At 36.3% G+C, this 6,000-nt stretch overlaps 1 long non-coding RNA gene across 1 annotated transcript in view; it reads left to right on the plus strand.

Moving 5' to 3' along the window:
* Nucleotides 1-5,656, plus strand: part of LOC143654808 (uncharacterized) — a 102,894-nt gene extending 97,238 nt beyond the window's left edge. Inside the window, exon 4 of the long non-coding RNA XR_013161978.1 lies at nucleotides 5,390-5,656. This is a non-coding gene — a long non-coding RNA (uncharacterized LOC143654808). The remainder of the gene's footprint in view (nucleotides 1-5,389) is intronic.
* The last annotated feature ends 344 nt before the right edge of the window (nucleotides 5,657-6,000 follow it).

Here is a 6,000-nt window from a genome sequence, read left to right on the forward strand (position 1 = left end):
ATTGCAACATCTATTGAAAATACAAGAAGAAACTCACAGAAACACAAGCAAATAGCTGTCCATGTGGAGTTTTATTGTGTATTAGAGAGACTATGCATTTTTTTGCCTCCAAGTGTCATTCATAAAATTCATCCGTAAATAGGAAACCAAAAAATCTAAGTAAATTACAAAATACAGAAAATATCAAGCTTATAGTTTCTGAACAGAAATTAATGAAAATATATACAAAAAAAGCCTTGACAATTTTAAAACACCTGTAAATGACTCTTGAATGAAGTAGGAAATCATGACTGCAGTTAAGCAGCAAGGGCAGTAGCTTTGGGAACATTATACAAAGAATCTCATTCAGAAGGTAAATGAGAAAAAGAAAGGAAAGAAACAGTTTGAAGTTCAAGAATTTAGAAAAAAAACAGCAAAACAAACTTTAGAAAAAAGTGATAAATATATTAAGGTTTAAAATAGAATTAACGTATTAAAATGTTAAAAATCAAAATTTAGTCATTGGAAAGCTGATTTTGTGAGGGGAAAGACTAGGAAAATCAGTATTTGACTATATTATAAATATACAAGGAACGAAAGGCTTCATGTTTTTATAATTGTTCCAAACATCTCAAAAGGTAAAATATTTACTATTCTTTCAAAAATCTTTTTTAAAGCTTTATTGATTTTCATTTAACTGTGAAAGTATCAAAAACAATTGAAAACTAAAATGTGAAATCAAGCAAATTAATCACATAATACCTCTAATGTTATCAAACTAGTGATTGATAGTCTTGGTCTTATATTGACAGTATATTCTATTTTCTCTGGCATCAGATATACTTTCTGATACACTAACATGTCAAACATATTGTCGACATTCCTGAAGCAAGAAAGTAGTAGGGCTTTTTACCACAGGATGGAAGCATTATCTGCCTTTTCCCCAGATACTCCTCTACTCAGAAGGTTTAACTAAAAGAATGATCACATTACATACCAAAACTTATCTTCTATTGTTTAAATTTCTTAACTCAGATAAAATGAGGGATGGAGCTCACTAATCAAAAACATATAAATCAGACATCTTGCCCTTTATCGAGCTTTACTACCATTTTGAGGATACACGCAATGAAGTTGTTCAGAAAAACATCAGGGAGAGTTCTGAGATGCTCAGTGTAGCTCCTTCTTTTGCATATGAGTTTTACAGTCTTTGGTCTCCATGTGAGCTGTTCAGGGTTACAGCACATGGGACAAAGTGCTTAGGTTATGAAACATCTCTATTTCATACTCGGGTAGTAGCATAGTTTATGTATAATGTTTCCAGGGAACAATGCCTTTGAAATCCATGGATTCTGAGCTTGTTTCTAAGTGCAATCATACAGCACAGACATCCTGCTCCATGAAGATTCTCCTAGAAAATACCATTAGTCCATTTGCTAGGAGGTTGCAATGTTGTAGCATGTATAAAAACATTGTGTTGTTCCATGGTTTTCTCTTCCTACTTCTAGTCATGTATAATTGTCTCTGTATCCGATAGCTATAAATTTCTTTCTAGTTCTTTTAATCTCATTTTATTGACATGTCTCATTTTCATTCCCTACATAACTTACTACATTTTGCATGGTGTCTGTTCTCCTTTCTGTTTGGGGGTAGTTTGATCATCATCTCTGAAATGGCTTTGATTAGATGATTATTCTAATTTGTTTTATCTCCTCCTTTTGACTCTGGTCTTTCATTGCCTACAATTGGACTCTAGACCTATGCTGTGCAAAGTGTGACCTACAGACCTCTTCCTGGTCCAGTGTTGAGCCACCTGTGAACTGTAGCCATGCTGCGATGAGACAAGAAACTCACAACAGAATGTAGCTCAACTACTTCACTAAGCATCTCATTTAGTTCAGCTGGCTTTTCTCTTCAAAGCAAGATATTCTCTCTGAAGGAAGAAGAGCATTTATTTATATTCTTGTCCAGATTCCTAATCTCAATGCATCCTAAGGCTTTGAGAAGCATTACCTAAAGACCTTTTATCTGAGTTCTTTCATTTCTGTGGTCTTTCTTCATAACTGCAATTTATTTATCACGTATTTATTATTATAGACATTCAGGTTGGAATAGTATGTTAGAATTTTCTTCTGCTCTGTGGCCACATTTTTTCTTTATGGATAGGGGAGTCTGGCTACTTTCCTTCACTTTTTTATTTTACTTCCAGTACCTCTATATGGATGTTATATACATTCTTCAACCTGCATTTGACTGAGTAGATTTTGGGGGGCAATATATTAGCTCGAAATCTTTGTGGAAGATCAGAGAGGCAAGAGTAATTTTTTGGGTTTCACTCCAATGGCAGTTTCTTGCAAATGTGGCCTCTCCATATAGCCAGCGCTTACTTCTCAACCTTATTCTGGTTCAATGGAACCAGTTCTCTCCCTAGATGCTGCTACAATTCTATATCTAAAAGATATAGAACCTGTTTTCCAGAGTGCTTTATTCACTTTTGGGTCAGTCATATGTGTCAATTTTGGATCCTCCCCTGAGTATTTTTGGTTCCTTTTATCATTGCTTCTCCTATTGATCACATACTTAGAGATTTTTAGTCCTGCTCAAAGATGTTTTAATTCAAAGTAAATCCTTCTCTGTCAGGGAATGAGTATTTTCTGATGATTTCTGAGACATGCTACTTCAAGGCCCAGCACTTTCCTATCACATTGTCACATTTTTGCAAATTTTCATGTCAGTTCTGCTCGTCTCTAATTAACAAAGGAGACTCTGGGATCAGACTTACTATATTTATACCTGGTTGTGGCATTTAATCTCTATGTTCTTTTAGGCGGCCATCTTCTCAATGCCCCAATTTATTTATCTATAAAATGAGGATAAGTACCTCTTGGTGTAGTTGTGAAGACTAAATGAGTCAACACTTGTAAAGCAAATGTTAGAACAATGCCTGTCACATGGTAATCACTATCTTGATTTTCAGATATACTGAACTAAAAATATTTACTATATTTTGGAATTTGCTCAATTGATTTGTGTCTGAATTTCACTTTGGAACTGTTGATAAGTCTAATTTTTTTTCTTTGAAATCTTCCTTGTTGCTCTGTAGGCTTTTCAGAAAAGAAAGAAAATAGTAATTTCTAATTCTGTGGGATTGGGAATTCTCAGTGAACTCTGTGTTTTACAAAATTTCAAGATGAACATATTTTCCCATTTCAATATTTCTGAAATGAGATAATGTTTGACTGCCAGGAGCAGTTGTGAGATAAGTGTCATTGAGTACAAAGACAGCCTGACTGTTTAAAGACAATTTAAGATCTTATTTTGCTCATATTTCCTTTTTATGTATGTAGAAGCATAATGTATCATGAAAATATGTCTAGGTCTGTTCTAGTTTACTAGCTGCTGGAATGCAATATACCACAAACAGAATGGCTTTTAAAAAGGGGAATTTAATAAGTTGCTAGTTTACAGTTCTAAGGCCAAGAAAATTTCCCAATTACACAAGGCTATAGAAATGTCCAGTCACAGGCATCCAGGGAAAGATACCTTGATTCAAGAAGGCTGATGAAGTTCAGGGTTTCTTTCTCAAGTGAGAAGGCACATGGTGAACACAGTCAGGTCTTCTTTATCATCTGGAAGGGCACATGGCGAACACATCATCATCTGCTAGCTTTCTCTCCTGGCTTCCAGTTTCATGAAGCTCCCCAGGAGGCATTTTCCTTCTTCATTTCCAAAGGTCCCCGGCTAGTGGACTCTTAGCTTCATGGTGTGGCAGCATTCTCTGCTCTCTCCGAATCTCCTATTCTCCAAAATGTTTCCTCTTTTATAGGACTCTAGTAAACCAATTAAGACCCACCCAAATGGGTGGAGACATGTAATCATCCATGTCTCCAGTTTAACAACCATTCTTGATTAAATCACATCTCTGGGGAAATTATCTAATTACAGATTCAAACATACAGTATTGAATAGGGATTATTCTGCTATCACAAAATGGGATTTTGATTAAAACATGGCTTTTCTAGGGTCCATACATCATTTCAAACCAGCACAAGGTCTAGGAGTCCTTCTTATAAGCATAAAACATCTAAGAAACTAGAAAGCATTGTATGAATTCGAATTGTCAGGATGTTTTGTATATTAGCAATACATACAACAGTGAAATATTTTACAATTAATGGTGTGCTTGGCTAATAAAATACTTTTTGGAGTCTAAAAATAACTATAATAATAAAATTAAAATCCACTATTCTTAACTACATATATATATGCATAATTTTCCCAAATAAATTGGATTCTGCAATGAGAATATCAAATTCCTTAATTCAATAAGAGACAAACTCAATAATCTGAAACTTGAAGCTGAGTTTTGTTTCTTCAGCTCTTCCATTGTGAATAATTTTCCTCCTGCCATCCACATACCTCAAATCAATTAGCAGAGTCTTTTACGTACTTCAGCTTAGTAAATGTGATCATTATAAAGGCAGAGGAGCATATCACTTGGTCAAATATTTTTTTTCGTTGCTGGAGTCAAGGTAGGAACAAGATTTTATCTCACTCCATTTCTGACAAATGTAGCTTTGGAAAATGGATGAATCTCCACCAAAAATTTGGCTCAGACATGAAGAGTGATGATGCCATATACATGGCAAAGAGAATGAAAAGGCTTATTCTCACATAATGAGATTTCCTGGGGAGAGAAGGAGAGAACCCCATGTAGCTACAGCATGGTTTGAGAAAGCAGAGAAGGGGGACTGGGTTGGAGTATTCTACCCACAGTTCTGCACTTACATGGTTGACCTTCCTGCTAGCACCCAACCAGGGAGTGCAAGATCTATCTTTTCAGCTTGCCCACATGTGCGGCAAGAGGGAAAGAGGGGCAGAAGGAAGCTGAAAGTTTTCAGCAATCAAACACTAAAAATGAATGCTGTCTTACTTTGCCAGGACTGCATGACAAATGCCACAAAGCTGGTTGGCTTAAACAACAGGAATTTACTGTCTCAGGGTTTGGGATGTTAAAATACAAAGTCTTGACAGGCTGTGCTTTCTCCTGGAATCTTTAGTTTGTTAGTATTGGCTGCAATAATTCTTGGGGTTCCTTGATTTGCATCTCAGCCTCCCAAACATGGCAAGCTGTCTCATTCTCTAGCTTTTTCTGGTTTTTGGCTTTTACATTTGTGAGCAGTTTCCTTTATTCATAAGGACTTCAACCATCTGGATTCAGACCCACCCTAATTTAATTTGGCCTCATCAAGTTTGGAAGCTTTATGGGAGAACCTAGAAAATTATGTTCTTGGAGTTAACCCATTCCTGTAGGTGTGGACATATTGTAAGTGGGATCTTTGGTGAGCAGGATCTTAACTTAAGATATGAGCCACCTCCTTCAGGGTGGGTCTTAATTTTCTTTCTGCAGTCCTTCATAAGAAATGAAACTCAGAAATAAAGTCACAGATGCTCCGAGAGAAAGCTGCAAAAGCAAGAAGATGAAAGCAAGCAACAAAACCCAGAAGAGAAGGGAGAGACCAGTAGATGGCTTCATGTGCCTTGCTATCTGTCATAGAAGTCCAGCATTTCCAGCAGCCTGTCTTCAGGAAAAAGGTGTTGTCTGGATGATGCCTTGAGCTGACAATTTTCCATCCTCTGAACTGTGAGCTTGTAAGCTGATAAATCCCCATTGCTGAAAGCCAGCCCACGTTTGGTATATTGCAACTCATCAGCCTAGCAGACTAATATAGTAACTTTGAAGAACATATTCAGAATGGAGTCCACACCCCAAATAATAGGAACATCTTTAAAGGTCCTACTCACAAATGGGTTCGCACCCCCAGGACTGGGGATTAGGACATTAAGATGCCATGTAGTGAGACATGGTTCAACCCCTAACAGAGCCAGACCCTTTATTATAGCAGGCTTTTAACCTAGGTCAATGACAAATATATGTGATGTCCCCAAATATCTTACAATTAACTTATCAATATTCAGATATATGATCAAGATGAAAAATTCCATCTAAATTTTTGTCTG

The sequence above is a fragment of the Tamandua tetradactyla genome, chromosome 14 (genome assembly GCF_023851605.1).
Source record: "Tamandua tetradactyla isolate mTamTet1 chromosome 14, mTamTet1.pri, whole genome shotgun sequence".
Taxonomy (NCBI): domain Eukaryota; kingdom Metazoa; phylum Chordata; class Mammalia; order Pilosa; family Myrmecophagidae; genus Tamandua; species Tamandua tetradactyla.